The 24,519-nt window shown below is 44.8% G+C and overlaps 1 protein-coding gene across 3 annotated transcripts in view; it reads left to right on the forward strand.

The window, feature by feature from the left end:
- Positions 1-1,289: 1,289 nt before the first annotated feature.
- Positions 1,290-24,519, forward strand: part of MME (membrane metalloendopeptidase) — a 135,599-nt gene continuing 112,369 nt past the window's right edge. Inside the window, exons 1-2 of one of the 3 annotated variants that reach the window (XM_046683910.1) lie at positions 1,290-3,587; positions 3,990-4,211. The gene's annotated coding sequence lies outside the window, so the exon portion shown is untranslated. Of the gene's footprint in view, positions 3,588-3,989; positions 4,212-5,131; positions 5,772-24,519 lie in introns of those variants that run through there. The other 2 variants (XM_046683947.1, XM_046683901.1) reach the window with 2 other exon arrangements.

The following is a 24,519-nucleotide window of genomic DNA, read 5'->3' on the forward strand; positions in this document are numbered from 1 at the left end:
GTTTGTTTTTTGAGGAAGATTAGCTCTGAGCTAACTGCTGCAAATCCTCCTCTTTTTGCTGAGGAAGACTGGCCCTGAGCTGACATCCATGCCCATGTTCCTCTACTTTATATGTGGGACACCTACCACAGCATGGTGTGCCAAGTGGTGCCATGTCCACACCTGGGATCCGAGCCAGCGAACCCCAGGCCACCAAAGTGGAATGAGGGCACTTAACCACTGAGCCACTGGACCGGCCCCTCAGAGTTTTGATTATGTGTTTTTCTGACAGTATTTTGCATATGTGACATCAACGAAAAACCCAAGAAGATGCTTAAGGGCCAAATAAACACAAATGTCCCCAGGGAGAGACAGAAAAACACCCAGCAGTGTTGATGCACGCACAAGCGCACGTGGACGTGCACATGGAGTGGAGTAAAATTCATGTTTGAGGTAAATTCAAAATGAGTCACAGATTCAACTTCAGACAAGACACTGGCTCTGAAGAAATGAGCACAACTGCAAAGAATGAGCTGGTTTACAGAGCAGGGGTTCACCACGGCCCAGAAACGCACCCCAGACGCTTGCTGCGCTCTCATCCACAGGGACGGTGATGCGGTAACGTGCCCTTGGCCAGCAAGGAGGTGCCAGTCACTTTCCTCTCAGGTCAGTGTGGTGGGCCCCTCACAAATGCCAAACTCTCTTGCTTCTAGGTTGTGCCCCAAAGTCACTGGAGCTCAACTAGGTTAGGCTGTTTCTACATTTTAAAGAACCCCATTGTAGGGGCCGGCCCAGTGGCGCAGCGGTTAAGTTCAGGAGTTCCACTTTGGGAGCCTGGGCTCGCCAGTTCGGATCCCGGGTGCAGACATGACACCGCTTGTCAAGCCATGCTGTGGCAGGCGTCCTACATATAAAGTAGAGGAAGATGGGCACGCATGTTAGCTCAGGGCCAGTCTTCCTCAGCAAAAAGAGGAGGATTGGCAGCAGATGTTAGCTCAGGTCAGGGCTGATCTTCCTCAAAAAAAAAATTAAGAACCCCATTGTAGAAGTGAACTCGCCCCCCTCTGCTCTCTGCGGTGGCTGTGTCTCCTCAGAGCTGCACGTCCCTGGGTCTGTCTACACTGGTGTCCGGGGTCACAGCCTACATGTTCCCTCACAGCAGTAGATGCTATTTCCAGGGTACGGTCAGCAGTGGATTCCAGTTCTTCGTTTTTATTTGCTCACAAATCATTTCTCCTGACAAAGGCTATATTTGGCTGAACTATGTGATTTGATTTTCAAATCCTCCACCCACACACATATACTTAAGCAATTGTTTCAAACAAGGGCTCCCAATCGGGGCTTTGTAAGGGAGGCAGGCAGAGGGTACGAGCGGAGTGGGCGTAGCTGTGTGTGCTTCTGCAAGAAGGGAAAGTCCCTTCGTGCAAACAGTGGAGCAAATTCCTGTCGGGGAAATTATTCCCACCATCTGGCTTTTGTGCCCCGCTCCTCTCAGTGTAACCAGACAAAGCCCTTCAGAAGCCGCCCACGGCGGACAGCAGGGCAGGCTCAGTGCCTTTCTGTCGTCCAGTGGAAAGGATTCCAAAGCATGGGCACAAACAGCGGTGTGCCCTCGTGCAAATCGGAATGAACCTGCCGCAGTGCAGACCGCAGAGACGCAGCCGACCTGACCGCACAGGAGCTGTTGCAAGACACCGGCGGGCCGCTCAACCTTCTGAGAAAAGTCTTCCCGTGAAATCAGAGGGCTGCACTTAATAGTCTTCATTGTCCCATGTAGCTAGTCTTAAAATGCAGTAATTAAGATATAGTTTTAATTACATTTTGTCTTTACATACTATGTTCTTGGGCACTGGGTTTCTATATATAAGTATTTTTTTTTTAGCAAGCAGAGTAAGCACAGATATATGGAGGGATTTTTATTCCTTCAATTTTATTTCACTTGTTACCCTCAATGTTCCTAAAGTTCTCTCAGTTTTCTGTCATCCGGTGGGTTGTCTTTTCCTCCTGTGTGGTTATGAGTTTGCTGCGGCTGCTGCAACCAAGGACCACAGTCGGGTGACAAGAGGAATCTGTTTCTCGCAGTTCTGGAGGATGGAGATCAAGGTGCCGGCCTGGGGGCTTTCTCCTGAGGCCTCTCCCCTCAGCTCGCAGACGGCGCCTCGCTGCCTCCTCACGTGGCCACCCCTCTGTGCACAGGCCTGTCCCCATGTGCTCACATTTACTCTTTCCAGAAGGACGCCAGTCAGCCTGGACCGGGGCCCACGCCAGCAGCCTCATTTTGACTTGGTCACCTCTATCGAGGCTCCGTCTCCAGATGCAGTCATGAGTACCACGGTTAGATCTTCAATATGTGAATCTGGGGGCAAAATTCAGCCCAAAAGATACATATTCGACACCTTCTTTGTATTAATATCTTGTTTAGTATTATGCTGAAATACTTTCAATCTAATAATCAACATGCAACCTCCTCTTAGCAGATTTTAATAGGCATCGTAATTTTAATTACGTGAATCAGTACTTAAAGGACTTGATGAATCTTTCCAGCAGATGTATTCATTTTTTCCTGAAATGGTACAGTGTAACATTTTCATAGTTTCTTCTCCCTTCATACTCATATCTGCCAAAGAAATTTATTATAGCTGATCACTCATAAACCAGCATCACAGAAATCCTGGTATCACCTCTGGTACCACACGAGCGCATGTTCCCAAAGGTGCCCAATTAACACTCGTTAGAGTAACTGATCAGGTTTTTTTGACTTGTAGAAACCTAAAGGCCACCAAGATCAGAGATAAGGATCCAGGAATCTACTGCTGTTTGCTGCACAGCACACAGCAACAACTGCCCCAAGTGGACGACATGGATGACGAGGGGCACACTCTCCAAGTCGTGTTCTTCACGTTGCTCGATGCACAGGGACCCCCTCACTCCCGGGGCGCAGCCCTGTCTCCCGCACACGTGCACCGTGTTCTCCTCAGGACAAACTGTGCTTGTGAGGATGGGACCGTGAAGCGGTTTTCAGGATCTCTGCAGAATCTGTTAATCATTCACAATCTCTCCCTGGAGTCGTCCTGGCCTTTCAGAGACCTTGGGATCGTGGACAGAATAGGTTGGCCAATCTCTGCAGGGGTCTGTTCAACCTCATCACCAGCAAGAAGAGAAAACCAAGCAAGGCCACTTGCTGGTGTCACAATCTAATTGGGGAGGCCCTCCGGAGTCCCACAGATAAGAAGCATTTAAGAAACTTACGCCTGGACACAGAATCCTAGCGTTGGGAGGTTCCAAAGGTTGCTGCACGCACAGGTTTGGCCGTGTGTGGCTGAGTGACAGCCGTTTCTCACTGAGCAGTTCTGCAGAGCACAGGCTCCCACTGCTTCATGCCCTCCCTGTTTCCACAGCACGGCCTCAGAGGAACACAGGGCAGAGCTCTTCCCACCTCCGTGTGACAGAGGATGGAGCTAAGGGTCCAAGAAGCCAAGCATTGTGCATGGTAAATTCGGAGTCATCAAACGCATACTTGATGAAGCCGCAAACTTCAGTCCAACGGTTTCATATCCTCCAGCAGCTCCATGTCACACCTCCGTCCGTGGTGTCAAAGCAGGAACTGGGTAAGTTTTGCTAACTAGATAAGGTGACCAACCTTGTAACCACGTTAGGCAACTAGATCTTTTTCTTTTTACTGGAGTGGTACTATCTAAACTGCTGGAGCAAATCACTCTGTGCCCACTCCTCAAGCCGCTGTAGTCAGATTTCAGGAATTTAGATTGTCTAAGTGACGTGCACGGAGTTCTTTAGAGCAATCGAGTTTACTCAAAGATTTCTTAATTAAAATAAGAATTGAGAAATATGTGTCCATTCTTCCCTGGAAGTGGGAAAGCAGGATAAAACAGTTACAGAGTTGCCGGATGTCTACAGGTCTGTAAACTAGTAGAAAGTCTTGGTGTGGAAAGAGGCTAATCAAAACAGTCACTGAGGCTTGTCAACCATCCTCTCCTCGGCACCTACCCCAGAGCCTGGAAAACACGGGAGGCCAACGGTCTAGGTGAGAGAAACCGAAGAGTCAAGGATTTTCTGAAGTGACAGCCCCCCAGCTGGCCCGCCTGCCTCCAGCTCTGCCCACCGCAGTCTCCACATCCAGCACCAAGTGGCCCTCGAAGAGGGTGGACCAGATGCGGCATCCTCGGAACTCCCCAGTGAGTCCTCTCTCACTCAGAACAAAAGCCACGGTCCTGGTAAGAGTTTACAGGCCCTCAAGATCGGCTTCTCTGCCCCTGTGAACTCATCTCCCACTTTTGGCTTGTTCCACGCCTCCACCCACTCTGCCCTCTTCGCTGTTCCCCCGACATGTCACATGGTCACATGTGTCCCTCCTGGGGCCTTCGTCCCAAGCACCTGCCCTGCTCACATCCTTCAAGGTGAACATTTAAAACCCAAACAACATCCCCCAACTCCACGCTCACCTCCATGATTTACTTTTCTCTCTACTATTTACGAATTTCTAGTAAATCATTTACTCACTTATTGTGCTCACGGTCTGTTCTGCCCCAACTGGAACGGGAGCCCAGGAGGGCAGGGGTTTGTCATTTGTTTTTCCAGAACCAGGAACAGAAGTGTCCAGTAAACTCTCTGAGAACACAACCACAAGACAGGAAATGTTCCGAATTCAGCAAATCAGTGTTTTTGTAGAATGTCAAAGAAAAAGTTAAAGGGTCCGTTAACAAAGAAGAGAAAGACAAGAAAACACTTTCAGAATAAGCTGGAGAGGGAGTGTAAGGACTGCAAAGGCAAAGTGGAGCCTTTGGACAAAGGAAGGAAAGGAAAGAGAGGAGGGAAGACAAGGAGGCCACTCTGCCACGGGGCAGTGCTGGTCAGGATGCCAGCCCCCACATCTAGCTCCACACCCCAGTTCTATATCTTTAACATTTTTAGTTTCTCAATAAGGTTTTGTTTGGGGGGGGAAAAAGTTTCAGGGGCTGGCCCCGTGGCATAGCAGTTAAATTTGCGTGTTTCTCTTCAGTGGCCCGGGTTCACTGGTTCAGATCCCGGGTGTGTACCTACACGCCACTCATCAAGCCCTGTTGAGGTGGCATCCCACATAAAATAGAGGTCGATTGGCAACAGATGTTAGCTCAGGGCCAATCTTCCTCAAGCCAAAAAAAAAAGCTTCAGGTTAAAAATGATAATAAAAGAGCAAAACTCCTGCCATCAAGTGGGTCACACCCAGCAACTTCGGAGAGACACTCGCTGCAGACTGCTGACAGAAGTCAGAGTCATGGCAAGTGGGCTGGAGAGAATCCCCCTGAGCAGCCAGGCTTCGGGTTCTGGAGAAGCCCAAGAAGGAGAGAGGCGCTAAGGCAGAGAAAGAGAGCGTGCTGGTCTTCAGGAGACACATGCCCATGCCGGAGCCTGGGATGGAGGTGTCCCCATGACGAGCAGGCACACAGCACCAACAAAACTCTGCTCCAAAGACCGAGCAGTCTCGTCTCTCTGGGGAGTAGGCGTGCTGGGCGGTGAAGTTACAGCTTCAGAGGACGCGACATAGGAACGCAAGGCGTCCTTGGAAACCGCTCAGGAAGCGCGGTGGAGTCGGGCTCAGTGGAACGAGGTGGGAGGATAAAGCTGGTGGTTCTTGGTGCTGAGAACAATGGTGGCCCCTCACTGAGCGCGGTTGTTGACGGTCTTTGCTGGGAACTGAGGGGCGAGGTTCCTCGTTCAATGGGAGTTCCCACCTGCAGTGGCCGGACACCCAGTGACGGGCTTCTGACAAGTGTGGATCCGAGGATGCAGAGCAGGTGAATTGGGGGAGTTTCTACCACACGGGCTCTTGGCCGTGAGTAGTTCGTTTCATTTTCTGAGTCATTATTAACTGCGTAAGTTTACTTGGCACCTTGCAATCTTCTCTACACTGACAGACCCTCCTCTGAGCTTTCCCGTGCACGCTGTTCTTGAGCCACCGCCGCGCGTAATCGGGTGTGTGGAACAATGCATGTTGTTTGCACAAGGATGATAACGAAGGCTGGTCGTTTGAGGCGAGGACAGTAAAGAGAGTGCGGTATGAATGTCATTTGCCTTAGTCTTACATACTGATGCTATTTTACTTTTTCTGTCGTAACTGGGATTATTAACGTGTGCTGCTTTGCTGATCTTTGTGCACTAACGTTGTCCTGGTCTGGTGATTTGGGTTCAGGAATTTGGGAATTTGAGCATAACATAGAAAAAAGGATATTTGTTCAAAAGGATAAATTTCCCATAAAGATGTATATTGATATGTATATAAACCATAAATGCAGAAATTTTTATATAATGATAAATAAAAATGTCCCACCTACGTAGGAGTAATTCTGTAGGAAGTAGAGTAAAATGCAGCCGAAATCTCTGGACGCACAGGAAGGACCATCAAGCCCCTCAAAATCGGGTGAGAAGCAGCTGAAAAAGCAGGATTCTCAGCTCAGAGAAGCTAGACCACAGAACACCACGCTGCCTCCAATTCCTGAAGGCTGTCTCGTGGAAGGAAGTTTGGGTTTGTTGGGTATGGCCTGAAGGGCAAGTGATGGGTAATGCGGCTTCCTGAAGAATGGAGAGAACGTCGGTGACATTCGTGTCCCTGCTCCTGGCTCTGAAAGGAGGTACAGCCCTGGGTGTGCAACCGGCCCCGATGGCCGCATGCCTGCCGACTGAGAGGACAAAGGGAACCAAGTACGGACAGAGCGCCTGCTCAGGTGACGGTGCCCACACAGTGGCCAAGGCCAGCTGTGATGGGTTGGTGCTTTGTCCTTCCGAAGCCTGGCCCCCAAGCGCGGTAAACAGGAATCGAGGAAAACTCGCAAGCACAAGTTGAGACAGAGCAGACACCAGGTGGTGTCAGATTCTTGCAGAGATTAACAGACTCCAGGTACCAGGATGTTGCAAACCACAGAGATCGTGGCGATCCCAAAGACAAGCCTGTGCGAAGAGAAAAGTGGATGCTGCCCCGGGCCAGCACAGCCGATCCACGCTGACCTGGCCTACTGCGCACGTGCCCCAAGCTTCCTGCTGGGGATGCTGCTGCCACAAGGGTTTGGATGCCTGGGGTTAGGGGTGTTTGACCTTGAAGAGGACACTGGCCCAGCTTAGAGCTGTTCACGGGGACCCTTGCACCCATCCGCCAGAAGACTAAAGTAGTTGAGAGAAGTGAAGTGGTTAAGGACATGTCACCCCAAAATACAGTGCAGGCAGGGGCATGGCGTGTCCCGGGTGCCGCAGGGTCTGCCTGACACGGGAGCAGTGATGCAGAATTTGTCTGAGAGGAAAAGCTGTCCTGGAGCCAGGGGGCCAGAGTTCAAATCCCACTCCACTGCTGATTGGCTGTGTGACCTGCAAATTTCGTACCCTCTGTCTGCCTCAGCTCCCTCTCCTGTAACATGGAGAGAACAGTATAGTCCCCACCTCATAAGATGAGGATTAAATGCGCTAATTCACGGAAAGAGCTCATTCTCGTGCCTGATCGTAATTCCTCAACCATTAATAAATGATTATTGTTTGAGCATTAATTTGCTGTCATCGTCGCTGTGTTCAGGGTCAAAGGCTGAATCAGAGCCCCTTCCCCGTAGGAAGGATAAGCCCCTAAAGCAACAAGCTAATCCAGACATAAGTGTCCCGTGTGATTCTGGACAAAGTTGCACAAACGCGTGTGTCGGGGCAGGTCGAGGATGTCTTCCAGGGCCTTCTTCCTTTCTGTCTTCAAGCAAAAGTGTTTGCAACAGGCTCACTCTTTGTTCTGTCCGTCTGACCACTCGGATTGTAACTCTAACAAACATTCACTCAAATACTAGACTACCCGGTAGATTGATGAGCCTTAGGATCCTGTAGACACTGCAGCTTCAACATCCAAAAATGGGAGTCCAGTTCTTCTCTTTGTATTTCTAATTCTTCTCAACCTGGTCTGGCCGTGCCGCCTCACTGAGTTTCTCTCGAATCCAGCTCTCTCTGCATCCTGCTCCCAAGCTCCCTCGATGGGGGGCTTCTTGGTTTGTTGCCTAGACTGCTGGGAAGACCCCTGCTCTGATCTCTCAGAGCCTCCTGCCTCGGTCCTCTCTCTGCACAGCCCTCCCTCCTGGGCACCACCCTCCCTCCTCGGCAGGGCCTCCCCACCGCCCACAGGGTGAAGCAGAGCCCTGGGCCAGGCATTGGCGGTTCCTCATGGGTCCAGTTCTGCCGCTGCCTCCCATGTTCCTCAGCCTTGAAGACCTCTGCCAACTCCTCCTGCCACCTGCCCTGCTCCCAGGATGTGGCTCCAGGATGCTTCTGGGCCTTTCCTCTGGCAGCTGCTCTCCCGAATGCCCTTTCTCCTTTCTCTGCCCGGGCACCTCCGCTCCTTCTCGATGGTCCAGCTCAGACACCACGGCTGCGAGGTTCCTGTGCCTCAGGCTTCCTTCTGCAGGATCCCTGGGCCCTGGGCTTAGGCAGCATTTTTGCAGCAGGAAAGGCAGAGTTGGCTCAACGGCAACAGATTAAATGTATACGTGGCTTCCTGAGCCAGTGAGAACAGCAGCTTTTTAGACACACCAACTCTCTCTTCTTGTGCATCTTAGCCTCAGCAACTAGCCCAAACCTTAGCACATGCTAGGTGCTCAAAAAGGCTTCTTGAGGGAGTAAATGAAATAAATCTCTCGCCTTCAGTGTATTTGCACTTTTCACCAGCCCCATCGAATAAAGAGAGACACACTTTCTTGCCTTACTTTAAATTATCTACGTACTAATTTCCAGCATCTGTTTACGCGTGGGCCAATCCCACTCCAGAGAGACGACTGCTTTCCTTTTGGAATGTCAAGGGACTCAGAAAGGAAACAGGTGAGGACCACCATTTATTCACTCATTGGATTGCTTATTATGTGTCAGGCCCTGTTCTAGGCTCAGGGTATTCAGTGACAAGAGAAACAGACAATGCCCTACCCTCCAAAAGCTTCACTTCTACAAAGAAGAGACAGAAGGGAAACAAGCAAACCAAAGAACAAGGGGACATTGTCTAGTGATGAGGGTAGGAGGACCGTATTCGGGTGACAAGGGAGACTGGAACTAATTAGGGACAGGGTAGACCAGGCAGTGCCCTCTCTGATGAGGTGAGACCAGTCTGTTGAGAAGAGCCAGCCCTGTGAAGGTCGGGGTAGAGAGGGCAGCCAGGGCCAATCACACGTGGCCGCATGTCATTAGCAAGGGGACCACATGGCGTACCAGGTACCACCTTACTGCCTCCAGGTTTCCGCCTTTATATCTGATTACACCTTCGGGAGAAGACTACCCACATTTCGTGGAGGGGAGCTGAGCACAGCAGTGAAATATCGCGCTCAAAGTCTCACGTGGAGGCAGAAGGACGATCAGTCTAAACAGATTTGGACTGTCTCCAAAGCTCAGGATCGAGAGTCAGGCTTCAGTTAAACGATTTCAGACAGCATGGCCTCTTTTCCGTCTATTGATAAACCTCTGTGAACATGATAAGAAGCAAATGCAAACAGTGAAGTCCCTTAATATATCGCTGACATTAGAAGAGACAGTACTTCAAGGTAAGTCTGTTAGATTAAGCTTTTCCTTATTTGTAAGTTATAGATTTCAAAATTATTTTTTATCCATCCAAAAATATGGTAAAAACCATGTAACAACATGCTTCATTATAATGGAACTCTAATGTCAAATTAAAAGGCCTATTCATATGCATACTAATAAAATTAAAACTCATGGTTAATGAGAACATAGACTATTCGAACATCTTTTTTAAAGTTTAAGGATAAAATAAGGGATATTTCACTGTTAAAAGACAACATTTGTCTGCTAAGCATTGTTTCCTATTGATGGTAAAACATTGTTTCAGTTAAGGCTGAAACAGCAGAAGAAACAAGAAAATGCAACTATGAAGGGACTGTGGGAACTTCAGGAAAAGGATTCAGTTCGTGGTGAACACAATGGACACATACGCTTTTGTTCTATTAAAAAAATTCAATCATCAGGGGTCAGTAACTACCACAGGGCTAATCAAAATGTTAATGAAAATCCCATGTAACTTTCTTCCTTTGGGCCAGAATAAACCTGAGGTGATATGGAATTTAATTACACTGACACCGGGAGATGTTCCTTAAACCAAAGATAAGAGCAAACTCAGAATTAGAAGAGTACCTCAATTACCATACGTAGAAAACTTGGCCAATTGCCCTAAAGAATCAGGCTGAAGATTTTTAGGATGTACACAAGGAAGGAGACGGCCTCCCAAGTCCTGTCTAAGAAACACGTCTTCTCCTCCACTAAGCAGTAAGATTCAAGTTCTGAGGACCCGGTCCACGGGGAGCAGTTAACAGGACACTTCACCATCCCGCAGCTGCCAGCGTGTTTCGAGCAGAGATCCTAAAGAAAAGGATAAAACGGTTTGTGCCTGTGTGTCCCCAACCTCAGAGAAACTCATGGCCAATAAATTCCAGAGCCCGAGCCACATGATGGAAGGTGCACGGCTATTTTCTGAGATTTATTACTCCCTCCTGCTATGCTTTTCCTGTCCCAGTGGGGATCTCCCGGTAATAATAAATATCTTACTTTATGTTCCAAAACCTCTCTAGAAACAAGCACCGTCATGGGTTTGATTTTAGGAGCAGAGAGGGCAAGGGGTGTTTCTGTGGCCTGGTGCGTGTGTCTCGTGTCCGAGGGGGGACAGAGCTGTGTTCATGTCAGGCCCTCATCACCAAGGAGGAAGCCAACGGTCTGTGGGGTTTTCTGCGCGCCTCTGACATCTGTGATTGATCAGACGGCAGGAGGCCAAGGGGAAATGCCACTCAATTAGGCCGAGGTTTTGTCAAGGCAGAGATGAAGGAGAACCGGGAGTCTCCTTTCAAACCAGCCCCCCGGATCTTAAGAAACCACGCGGTAGTCATCACTCAACTGCTCCCTGCCTCTCGTCCGTCCCGACAAGGCCGGAGGGACTTCCACGAGCATGTGGCCCCCGCTTCACCCCGCGGGCCCGGGTCTCTCGGTCAGTTTGGAAATCAAGCCCAGACCAAAAGCCGAAGGAAGGTCCATTCGCATCCAGATAACGGACAGGCCTCGCGCGTCCTGCCAAACCCGTCAGTGGGCGCCCCGCCCGGCAGGCGCAGGCTGGTCCCCGGGCGTCTGCGGACCGCGGTGAAGACGCTCAGAAATAACGCAGACGGAGACCGCCTCGGGGAACCACGATGGAGGGAAAAGAAAACTTCCCCGCCAAACGTGAAACGCGTCTGTGCCTAACGTGTCCAGTAAAACCACTCACTCACTCACTCATTCGCGAAACGTTCACTGCGCACTTATTTAATATTAATAATACTATAATCTGTATATTATACAGAGCAAATATATTTTAGTGTGGAAATAATGTCAGTTATGTTATATATGAATAGTAAAATAATAAATATTTATTGAGGGCACCATTCCAGATGCTAGAGATATAACAGGAAACAAATTTTCAACTGTCTTATATTCCACGTGAGGAAAAGACAAGCAAAGCAATTAAACAAATAAACCTACACGCATCTGGGAGTTATCAGGGCTGAGAACAAACGCAAAGCGAGGGGGACAGAGACCAGGTGCGGTTCCACGGGAGGCGGGGAGGGGGTCTGAGCCGGTGGCCCGGGAGCACGGCCCGGGGCGGGCACCCCCGGCTCAGGGAGGACGAGCCGAGGCCTCGGGGTGCAGCGCCCTCCATGGGCTGGAGGAGCGGCGGATCTCAGGGCCCTGCGCGAGCGCCGGGGATGCAAGACAAGGTACGAGGGGAGGGTCCTGAGCAGAACAGGCCGTGAGTGACCGGCTGCTGCCCAGAAAGACTGGCAGGCAGGGAGGAGCAAAACAGGGGACGACAGACCACTCGGGAGGCTGCGGTGACCGCTCGGGCGAGAGTGACGGCAGCTTGAACCAGTCGAGCTGCGATGGAGGTGACGAGAAGTGATCACATTCAGGTTGTATTTTTTTTCACATTTTTATTAAATTTATTTAAACCCAAAATAAAAAACAGAAAATAGCACCCGTTTCTCCCACCTCCACCTCCTTCCTCTGGCAATCACCAATCTGTTCTCTGCATCTATGAGCTTGGGTTTTGAGGGTGGTTTTTTTTTAGATTCACATATAAGCGAAATCATATGGTGTTCTTTCTCTGCCTTATTTCACTCAGCATAATGTCCTCAAGGTCCATCCATGCTGTTGCAAATGGCGAGATTTCCCTCTTTTTTATGGCTGAATAATATTCCACTGTATACGTATGCTACAATTTCTTTATCTGTTCATCTGTTGGAGGACGCTGAGGTTGCTTCCATGTCTCGGCTATTGTAAATAATGCTGCAATGAACATGGGGATGTACATGTCCTTTCAAATTAGTGTTTTCATTTTCTTGGGATAAACAGCCAGAAGCAGAATTGCTGGATCATATGGTAGTCCTATTTTAAATTTTTTGAGGAGCCTCCATACTATTTTCCAACGTGGCTGCACCAGTTTACATTCCCACCAATAGGATGTATTTTGAAGGTAAAGCTGATGGAATTTGCTAATGGATTAGAGGTGAGATGTGAGAGGATAGAGAAGAGTCAAGAAAGACTCCAATATTTATGAGCACCTGGAGAAACAGGTTTGTCGTGTATTGAGGTGGACGAGATGGTGCCAGCAGCAGCTTTTCAGGAAAAATCAATAATTCATGTTTGGACATGTCAAACTCTTTTTAATTTTTAAAATCAACTTCATTGAGGTATAATTCACAGACAATAAAAGGCACCAAGTTAAAGCATTCAGTTTGATGAGTTTTGCAAATGTATACACTTGTCTACCTACCAGTGCAATCAAGATATAGAAGGTTTTCCATTGCTCCCAAAATCTGGCTTGTGTCCTGTCCTCGTCCGTCCCCAGCCACCATAGGCCCCAGGAAACCACTGACCTGCCCTCTGTCCCAAGAGCTCAGATCTGGTCCTTCTGGAGTTCCAGACACTTGTGGTTGGACAGTATGCTGTCTTTCGGGCTGACTTCTTTCACTCAGGGTAATCTTTGTGTGATTTTGTCCATGTTGTGTGTCTCAGTGGTTCATTTCTTCTTGTTGCTGAGCACCGTTTGCCTTTTTATTGTTGAGTTGTAAGAGTTCTTACTACATTTTGGGTATTATTCCTTTGTCAGATGTGTGCTTAACAAATATTTTCTCCTGGTCTGTGGCTTGCCTTTTCTTTTGAAGAGCAGTGTATACTGAAGAGTAGAGCTTTTAATTTTGTTGAAGTCTAATTCATCAAATTTCTTCTATGCTTTGTGTATTTTCTGTCCAAAAAATTCTTGCTTACCCCAAGGTTGTAAAAACTTTCTCCTATGTTTTCTTCTAGAAGTTGTATAGTTTTAGCTTTGAAGTTTAGCTCTGTGATTTATTTCAAGTTAGTTTTTATATATGGTGTGCAGTTTATTTTTTTCCAAGTGGATATACAGGTTTTCCTGCACCACCTGTTGAAAGGAATTTACTTTCCCCATTGAATTAGGTTGGCACTTTTTTCAAAATTCAATTGACCATAGACATGAGGGCTATTTTGGGACTCTGTTCTGCAGAATTGACCTGTGTGTGCATTCTGGTGGCCATTCCACACTGTATTGAGGATTATGGCTTTACAGTGAGACTCGCTTTGTCCCTCCAGGTAGTGGCAGTGGCTTATAGTTGTATTAATACCTGGATTTTCCCGTCATCCCTGCGTCAGCTTCTCAGCTCTTCTAGTCACTTGCTTTACTATTCGAGTGCGTTAGATTCCTTCCGTTGTAAATTCTTAAAGTGGTTTATGTTTTCCAGGTTAAATTGGACCGATATAAATTCTTACGAAATTGGTAGGTAGGTGCTAAATTATCCCCACTTCACTGACGAGGAAATTGAGGCACAGAGAAGTCAAGTCATTTGCCTGTGTTTAAAGAGCTAGTGAGTGGGGGAGGCAAGTTTCAGAGCCAGGTAGCCCGGCTCCAGAACTTGTGCCTTTAACCCTGTGTTCTGCTGGCAGTCATCATTGTACAGATGCTATTCAAACCTCGGAACTGAGTGAAGTCATGCAGAATGGGGAGAGAAAGAGAAGAGATCAGAGGACTGAGCCAGGAGAACCCCAGTGTTCAGAGCTCAGAAAGATGAGGAAGAATCAGCAAAGGGGACTGAGAAGAAGCCATGAGTGAGAGAGGAAAGCCACAAGAAGGGAGGGTCCTAGAAGCCAAGAGAAGAAAGTGCTTCAGGAAGGGGGCAGTGATCAACCACGTCAATTGCTGCTGGTAGGTCAAGTGAGGTGAGCATCGGGAAATGGTCACTGAATTTGGCAACGTAGGTCATTGCTGATCTCGGTGAGAGCAGTCGTGGTGGAATTGCAGGGGAGAACCAGCTCAGCTGGAGTGTGCTCAAGGGAGAACGGGAGCAGAGGAAAAGGAGACAGTGAGTAAACTCCACCCTTCAGCTGTGTTTGTTGGGGGGATGGTAGTGATGGTGGGGGGGAGCTGAAGTCAGGTTTGTGTGATGAAGTGGTTGACCTAATGAAGAACAGATTGATGATGCAAAAGTGGAGAGAGAAGGGGCTGGCCCCGTGGCCGAGTGGTTAAGTTCGCGCGCTCCGCTGCAGGCGGCCCAGTGTTTCGTTGGTTCGAATCCTGGGTGCGGACATGGCACTGCTCGTCAAACCACGCTGAGGCAGCGTCCCACATGCCACAACTAGAAGGACCCACAAGGAAGAATATGCAACTATGTACTGGGGGGCTTTGGGGAGAAAAAGGAAAAATAAAATCTTTAAAAAAAAAAAAGTGGAGAGAGAAAATTGAGGGACTCAAATCCTGGAGGAGCATCCAAGGACAGAGGCTGGACCCAGTGCCAAGAGGAAGGGTCAGCTGTAGGAGGAAAAAATAACCCCTTCACCGTCACAGGAGCATAAGGCAGAGCATGTGGCACAAAATGGTTTGACAGACTTGGTGGTGGGAATGGGGGAAGCCTTCTTCTGGAAGCTTCTATTTTTTCAGTGAAATAAGAAGTTAGATCATCAGCTGAGAGTCAAGAGAGGCAAGAAAGTTGTAGCAATTTGACAAAAATGGACAAGGTATCAGTTAAGAGACTGGGAATTAAGGCAGATCAGGGAAAAATAGTAGAACAACCAGATGGTAGCACCAGGGACCTGCTGAGGATGATGATTAGGAATTAAACGTGAAGTTCGGTAAACAGATGATGAATAAGAGGCTCTCACTCATTCTAATAACATTGTTTTGGGGAAATAGAATATGCTAGATCCTTGAGTTTTTAAAAAACTGGCCAAAGGAATCTCCATAAAATTTACTGATTAAATTATAGTGTTGTATTGAAGACAATTTCCCTATTTTGATCATTTTGCTATGGTTATGTAAGAAAGTTGCTTGTTTTTAGAAAATGGTCAGTGAAGAACATCATGTCTGCAACTTATTCTTAAACGGTTCACAAAAAGAAGAGTGTATAAGTGTAAATTAGGTATACATACAGATATTTACACAGACATATATGTTTATATATACGATGTATATGTATATTATGTGTGTATGTGCAGGTCTGTAAATTTATGTATGTATGCATTTAGGGAGAGACAGACAGAAGGATGCGGAGGGCAAGACACACAGAGAAAGAGAGAGAGAGGATAGAGCAAATGGAACAAATGTTGATTTTGGAGAGAATCAAGGTAAAAAGTCCCCCAGATCTGTTTATACTATTCTTGCAACTTTTCTGTAAGTTCAAAATTATGTCAGAAAAAAAAAAAGACTGGTCCAAGATTTTCTGGCCTATCTGTGAAATGAAATACATTTGAAAAATTACTAACATCTTTTATCTTATCTTGATTCTTTCCTATAGTCTTATAATGTCATGATTCAGACATTTTAATTAACCATTCAAAATTTATATTTGAGAAAATAGTCAAGACAAGACTGATGCTAGCTTCTTTTTAATGTGTGTCTCAAGGCATTAGGGAAAATCTTCCAATGAGACATAAATTTCTATTATGAAGAAAGAACGTGGTCATACTGGTTGCTGTGTAGACCATCTCTGTACTTGCGTTTTCCCCAGGACTGTGTAACATGACAAAGAGCATCTCAGCATGAAATTTCAAGAGATTTCCTCGATTCTTCTCACTTCCTTTCCACATCTAGTGCATCAGAAAATGCTGTGGATTTGATCTCCCACATCCATCCTGAATCTCTCACTTCACACGCTCGTCTCTGTGGTCCTCCCTCTGGTCCATGCCACCACCATCCTGAATCCCTCACCTCAGTGTGTCTCTATGGTCCTCAGACTTATCCCTGTCACCGCCATCCTGAACCCCTCACTTTACTATCTCTGTGGCCCTCCCTCTGGTCCACGCCCCCGCCATCACTGCCCTGCAGACTTGCTCTCCTTGTTGCTCCTCCCTCCAATCCATTTTCTACACAGCAACGAAAGTCGTCTGTTTAAAGTCAGTCATGTTTAAATGCTTAAAACGTTCCAATGCACTTTTCTAGGCCCTGGCATATGCTCCAAGCATCTCTCTTTCTCTTCATTCTGTCATTCCACGTGCTCCAAACACACAGAATTTTCTACCGCTCCTTGAAGAAGCCGGGTCTGTCCCCATTCAGCTGTCTTGTCTGGAATGCCCTTCTCCCTAATCTCCCACGTCCAACGCTTACTCGGCAACGATTATGCAGCATCTCCTCCATGCCAGGCAGTGTTCTAGGCTTGGAGTTACGATAGTGAAGTGCAGACAAGGCCTTTTCACCAGGCAAACCTCTAGTCAGTGTCGTACTCAGGGTTTGTACAGCGTGCAGTTCACATAATTTGGCAGGCGCTCTCTAAGGATAAAAGCTTCAAATTATTAATACAAAATGACACACAAAAGTGAATACTTATTTAGAACAAAAGAAGAAATTTTGACCCCTTTCTGGGCCTTGGAGATTCAGGCCCCTTTCTTCCGAGATATCCTTAGGCAGATTCCGGGACAGGTTAAGGCTTGCGGGGTGCAGCCTGCCGTCCCCACCTCACCCTGAGCCCTCCACGGCTTCCAGACGCTCCCAGCAGGCCCCGGGGCCCTGGGCAAGACGGCGCCTCCAAGCCTAGATTTCATCGGCTTTCTGGGAAATTTCCCTCTAATTCTGTGAACAAGACAGATAATACACAATTTCACCAAAAACTATTTCAGAGAGCGTAAGTACTTTTTAAAAGTCGGCAATGTGGTACAGAGTGCGTGAGCAGGCACTACCAAACACCATGGAACTTAAATTTGATTCCAGAGTAAAGATCAGACAGAGCCCCGAGCCTTTAAAGGTCACCAGTTCTCTGCCGTCTTGACTGTTGCTATTGCAGCAGATTTTAAGAAGGGATTACATGGAAGGGTAGCAGAAGGCTCTGTGGCATTTATTGTAATACAAAGCTGTTTTATATCCAAAAAATATTTACAAATTTAGTTTTCAGAGAAAAGTAGGATTTTGCCGTAAGATAAAGCTAATAAGAAAAGCAACCAGGAGAAGCAGTGGTCACTTTCATCTTTGAGGCGGTGGTTCAGACCATCTTGCAGAGTATTGAATGCACAACAACCTCCCAAACCCTTTTGGGAATTGTCTTCAAACTCCAGGGTCTCTGTTTAAACAGACGCGCACAGTGCACTGTGTTAGAGAAATGAATGAAAAGAATGAAGGGGGGGTCAATTTTGATAGGAGACAAAGAGGTAGAGATGAAGAGAAAGGAAAAGAATATGAAAACATTTAAGTTCTCAAGTACCACTCCTTAAATGCCAAAAACCCACAGCCTGTGAATCCATTTAAGTCACTGAAAGGTGTGGTCATTTGCAGTCGGAGAGAAAAGGAGATTGTCGGTGGGGATTGTCCTCTCTCAATCTGGGTTGAAGAAAGAGATGAAAACTCTAAGTGTTTCTAAACTTTGATTGAACCACTTCTTTTAATCTCCTTGAAATTGGACTTTGTCATTTTACAAGAACTCTACTTAACACTGAAAGCTTCTTTTAACAAAAGAGTATTTCAGTGCAGGAGTTCAGAGAAATTGGTCAAATAAAGTTGGCTGTCTTAACAACTGACTGTGCTGGCTTTCATCTTCACCGAGATAATGTGCGCCAACACTCAGGAACTGAGAACTTTTCCCAACTCCTCTTTCAAATTCTCCTGTCAGATAAATTCAGAACAATGGAGGCAAACTAGTTGCTAAGAATTTCTCTAATGGACTTCCTTCCATCAGCCTGATCATTTTGGGGAAGCGAGGGTCTAACTAATTACTTTCTCTTTTAGGTGATATAGACCTACGGTTAAAAAAGAAAGAGTTTTTTAAATCAGTAGACAGACACGTATATAACGAGAGAAAAGCTCTCTCCTACCATTTCCTGCCCAGTCTTTCTCCCCAGAGGTAATGCGTGAGACCAGTTTCCTTTGGGTCCTTCAAGGAGCAGGGAAGGGACACACACAAACGTCTGCAATTGTTTAATGTTTTACATAAATTGCATTACACACCAAGGAGTGTTTGAATCTTCACATTTTTCAACTCGAGGAACTGTTGCCAAAGTGTCTTTCAAAGAGACTGTGTGTTCTCCTCCACCCCCAACGTTGAGTGTTATCAGTCCTTTTCGACTGCTAATCTGAAAGGTGAGGAAGACCTCCATTTTTGCTTTTGTTGACTTTATTTATGAATGGAAGTGAATATCTTTTCATGTTTTTTAGCCCTTTATATTTCTTTTGCCATTAAGAATTTATTGCCTTTGCATGTTTTTCTACCATATTTTCTTTTACGTGGCCCTTTGTGTAAACCATTTGCAAACTTAGAGAAATCACCATTTGCAGGTTCTACCTCTTACAAATACCTTTCCAAGTTAATCATTTTTTGGTTTTTGGTTTTTTTTTTTTTACAAAATTATGCTTTTTGCAGTACAGTATTTTAACTCTTCCCTTTATCGCTTCGGTGTTTTGTGCCCTGCCTCAAAAGCTTCCCCATAACAAGGTGTACATAGTTCTTCCGGCCATTCATCTAGTAATTCTATAAATTTATTTTTGAATCTTTGATGTACCCAGAAATTATTTTGATATTAGTATTAATTAAGGAATCAACTTTATTTTTTCCAAACTGCTAGCAAATTTTCTAACTTTTTTTTTTTTTGGAGGAAGATTAGTCCTGAGCTAACATCTGCTGCCAACCCTCCTCTTTTTGCTGAGGAAGACTGGCCCTGAGCTAACATTTGTGCCCATCTTCCTCTACTTTATATGTGGGACGCCTGCCACAGCATGGCTTGTCACACGGCACCGTGTCCGCACCCGGGATCTGAACCGGTGAACCCCGGGCCGCCAAAGCAGAACATGCACGCTTAACTGCTGTGCCACCGGGCGACCCCCTAACATTATTTTTGAATCTGCTCTTTCTCCACCTTCATAGTTTACTAATTTCCCATAAACAGCTGCGTCCACTACTGCACTCTTTACTGTGTTTCCTAGATCTCTTTCTTCCAGAGCACCAAATTCTTTTAGGTATTTTAACTTGATTACACATTTTATTTATTATCTGGTACACTAGTCTTCCTTCCTTACTTTTCTTTCCCAAAATTGTCCTTTCTATACTCATATGTTTACTCTCACAAATTTACTCTGGTAACATTTTATCTAATTCCCCCTAAAAGCTTCTGGTGTTTTAATGAGATTGGTTGACTCAAATTAATAAATTAACTCAGCATTAATGGATCATTTTTACCTATCCATTAACAAGGTATCATTTCCTTTATCGATCTCAATAGTTTTAAAAATGCAGTCATAGAAGTCCTATAAATTTCTTATTGTGTCTATCTTTTTATAACAATTGTAAATGGGATCTTTTCTTCCTTTTTTATCTAACACATTCTTGTTTACTGTTAGGAAAGGTTCTGACTTGTGTATGCTAATTTTGCAACTAGCCATCTTCCTAAGATTTATCTTATTAATTGTAAGAGGGTTTCTTCTGTGATTCATTGAAATCGTCTGTGTGGACAGTCATTCCACCTGCAAATGATCATTTTCTCCCTGTTTCCATTTCTTTTTCCTCCCAGTTTCTATGCCTCATATTTCTTTCTCTTGTTTAATTTGTATCGGCTTTTACTTCCTGAATGGTATTACTAATAGTGTTAACACTGGAAACCTTTGCCTTTGTCCTGAATGTTTATAATGTTTCTCCATTAAGTGATTTCATTATGCTGGATGTTTGTCAAACATCTCCAACTCCTACTGGGAATAAAATAACCATTTTTCCTCCTTTAGCCCAATATCATGAAGAACAACATCAATTAATTTTCTATGTGTGAACACCTTTGCATTCTTGGGATGAACCTCACCTGGCCAGGAAGTAGTTTTCCTTAACTGGCTGCTTAATGCTATTCACAAATTTTTAAAAGATATTTGTATCAATATTATCAGTGAGGTTAGTTTGTAGTTGGGGGGAGGGGAGAGAAAATTTGGATGTCATTTTTCTGCTGAACTAGTAGGTAGAGATTAGAAGCTTTCTTTCCTTCCCTATTTACTGAAATATTTTAAATCAGGTTAGAATTACCTATGAAATCATTTAGGCTGATTTTTCAGAGAGTACCACTGCTATGTTTTTTGCAAATTTGGTCTGATTTCTTCTTTACAATAGGTCTTTTAAGTAACAGTATAAATTTTCAGGTAGTTGGGGTTTGTGGTGGTTTTTTAAAATTAATTTCTCTTTTAATATCAGTAGGCTCTGTGCTGATAATCTCTTTTCCATTCCTGATTATGACAATTTGTCTTCTTTTTCTTTTTACCTAATCACTTTTCCTAAGAGTTTGTTGATTCTGTTGGTCTTTGCAATGGACCACTTTTGTTAATTTAATTAATTAATTTAATTTAATTAATTGACTGTTAATTTACTATATTGTCTGTTTTCTATTTTGTTGATTTCTTTTCTTATCTTTATTATTTCTTTTTTTCTACTGACTTTGGGTTTATTTTGCTCTTTTTTTAGCTTCTTATGGTGGAACATTAGGCATTAATTTTACACATTTCTTCATTTCTAATATCAGCATTTAAAAATGTAAGTTTCCCTCTCAGCCCAGCTTTGGCTTTAGCTCATAAGTTTTAATATGTTGTCTTTTCAGTATAATTCAGTCCAAACTATTTTATTCCCCTCGTTTTTCATGGTATTCTTCAAATTTATCTGTTTGGAGTTTGCCAGTCTTCTTGAATCTATACATTTACGTTTTTCACCAAATTTGAGAAGTTTCAGCCATTTTTTCTTAAACTATTTTTTTGCTTCTGTCTCTTGCTCTGACTCTCTGGGACTTTTTGATGTTGTCTCCTTGGTCCCTGGGAGCTGAGGAGTTTTTTCAAACTTTTTCTCTGTGTTCTTCACGTTGGATAATTTCTATTGACTTGTCTTCAAGTTTACTTGTTCCTCTGTAATCTGCATTCAACTTGGGAGCCTATCTGTCAGCAAGAATTTTATTACTGTTTTTATTATTTTTTTAAAGGTGTGCTTCTTGGTGAGGAAGATTTGCCCTGAGCTAACATCTGTTGCCAATCTTCCTCTTGTTTAATTTTTTTCTCCCCAAAGCCCCAGTACATAGTTGTACATCCTAGTTGTAGGTCCTTCTAGTTCTTCTGTGTGGGATGCTGCCACAGCATGGCTTGATGAGTGGTGCTAGGTCTGCGCCCAGGATCCGAACGGGTGAACCCTGGGTAGCCAAAGCGGAGCGCATGAACTTAACCACTACGCCACCAGACCAGCCCCAGTTATTATTGTATTTATCATTTCTACATTTCCTTTTCGTTCTTTTTTATAGTCCCTATGTGTCTCATGAGACTTTCTCTCTTTCCATTCTATTCAGGAGTGTTTTCTCTACACCATGTTGCATAGTTATGATATATAATGGCTGCATTAAAGTCTCTGATAGTTCCAATGTCTAGATACATCTCAGGGATGAGGGGCTGTTCATTGTCTTTTCCTTGAAAGCTAGACACATATTCCTGGTTCTGTGCATGTAGAGTAATTTTCTCTTGTATCTTGGATATTGTGAAAGTCATGTTGTGTAGACTATGGGTCTTTTTGTAATTCTCTGGAGAAACCAATATGATTCAAACAGTAAGATCTGTCTCTTTTCTTTGGATGGGAATTCAAACCTCAGTTCAGTTTTCTGAGCCTTTGCTAATCTGTTGTAGGTCTGACATATGCATTTATAGTTCGTGGGCTAAGATGATAATTTTCAAGTAGCTCAGTTTTCAGTTCAGTTCTTTTTAAGCCTTTGTTTGGGTCTTTCCTAGGTAGGCATTGTTCCAGGGGGCCATTAACTGGGTTAAAAGTGAGACTTGTGCACGTGATTCAAAGCTCAGTTCCATTTTGAAGACCTTGCTATGTGCTGGTTTAGGTCAGACCAATGCATGCAAAGGTCAGGCGTTAGGTCCTGTGCAGATTCATATACAGAACTGGAAATCCCTTTCTCTGGTTTTCTCCTGTCCAGGATTTCCCCTTAATATACACTCTTGCTTGTGCAGGCCCCTTCCTCTGATTTCCATGGGGCCTACTCTTAGAGCAGAACCACAAAGGAAAGATAAATTCTTACACAAATGGGAAACTCACCCCATGTGGAACACTTCACCCAGTTTTTGCTCTCCTACAATCTGTCTGCTTTTGTTCCTTTTCAGAGCCCTCAAGTAATTCAGAACATTTTTGCTTGTTGGTATGTTGTTCAGAGTTTTTTCATCATAATCAGTGGGAGAGATGGACTGTAGTGAGATTATTTCATGAGATTTTTGCATCTGTTTCGGATACCCTTTGCCTTTGTGCTTACATAACAAGGCCTGCATGAAATTTTTTGTTAACTCTTTCCTCGGAGCTCAATAGATACTGCCTCACTGAAAAATCAGACGGAGTCTGAAATTTCCTGAATATAACCTTTTTATACCTACATCCTTGCAGAATTCTTTGTCCTTGAAGTTGAATAACTTCTTCAGAATCTCCCTTGATAATGAACACCCTGTATCACTGTTCCCTAGAACATGGTGGGCCTTGTAATCTGTAGTTCCAGTTCTTCTTATTAAAATACTCGTTATTCTATCTTTGAATACTTTTTCTGTTCCAGGGTTTGGTTTGTCTTATTCAAAGGTACTGGAGGTCCCTGCAGGACTGATTTTCGCTCATATCTATTACATGACCTCTAATTGCTTTAATCTCTGTCTCTTTCATACCAAATAACTGTGATTATCCCAAACCTTTCCTCCATTTCAGAAACTGTTTTTAAATGTCTATTCTAATCCTTACTAATTCTAATTTATTTTTTACTCCTTTACTAAGCACTCTTAGTTGGTTTTCTTTGTCCTGAAATTTCCCATTTCATCCTTTTCTGCTGCTGCATTATTTTATTTTTTATCTCTTTTTTACTAAATTCATGTTTTTCATAATTCTTCTATGGTGTGATAGTGGGTTGAACAGTGTCTCCCCAAAATTCGTGTCCACCTGGAACCTCAAAATGTGACCTTATTTGGAACCAGGCTCTTTGAAGATGTAATTAAGCTAAGAATCGAGATAAGATCATGCTGGATTAGGGTTGGCCCTAAAACTCAATCGAGACAGAAAAACAAATAGAGAGACACAGAGAAGAAAGCCAGGTAAAGATGGATGCAGAGGTTGGAATAATGTGTCTGTGAGGAATGCCAAGGATTGCCAGCAACCACCAGGAGCTAGGAGAGAGGAGTGGCAGAGTTTCCCCTTCAAACTCTGGAAAGAACCAACCCTGTTAATACTTGATCTTGGACTCCTGGCCTCCTGAACTGTGGGAGAATAAATTTGGGTTTTTTTAAGTACAGAGTTTTGGTGATTTGTTTTAGCAGAACTGAGAAGCTAACATAGATTTTGGTACTATAAATTAGAATGCTGCTATAAGCTAACATATCTGAAAATGTGGAAGCAGCTTTGGAATTGGGAAATGGGTAGAGGCTGGAACAATTCTGAAAGTTGCCCTTGCAGAGATGGTTGGTAGAAATATGAATGTTAACAGCAATTCTAGCAAGGGCTCAGATGGAAGTGAGGAACATGGCAGAGAAAGCTTCTTGGAGAAGCATCTTAGAGAATACATATATCATCATTACAGAAAGTTGGCAGAAATATGAACGTCAAAGGTGCCTCTGGTGAGGTGTGAGAAGGAAATGAGGGACATGTTCTTGGCAACTGGAAGAAAGATGATCCTTGTTATAGAGTGACAGAAACTTAGGCTGAATTGTGTTCTATAGTTTGGTGGTAAGCAGAACTTATGAGTGATGAACTTGGATATTTAACTGAGGATATTTCCAAGCAAAGTGTGGAAAGTTCAGCCTGGTCTCCTGCTTCTTATAGTAAAATGCAAGAGGAAAGAGATAGAATGAGGAAGGAAATGTTAAGCAGAAAGGAACTAGAATTGACGATTTGGAAAATTCTCAGCCTACCTAGATGGCATGCTCTAGAGACAGGACCAAGAGTTCTAGACAACCTTTTGCTGCAAAGATTGGGTTTGTAATTTGTGGATCAAATCAACCATCTCAACAGAAACCAGGAATAGAGATGGATGGGACTA

This window comes from Equus quagga, chromosome 1 (genome assembly GCF_021613505.1).
Source record: "Equus quagga isolate Etosha38 chromosome 1, UCLA_HA_Equagga_1.0, whole genome shotgun sequence".
Lineage (NCBI taxonomy): Eukaryota > Metazoa > Chordata > Mammalia > Perissodactyla > Equidae > Equus > Equus quagga.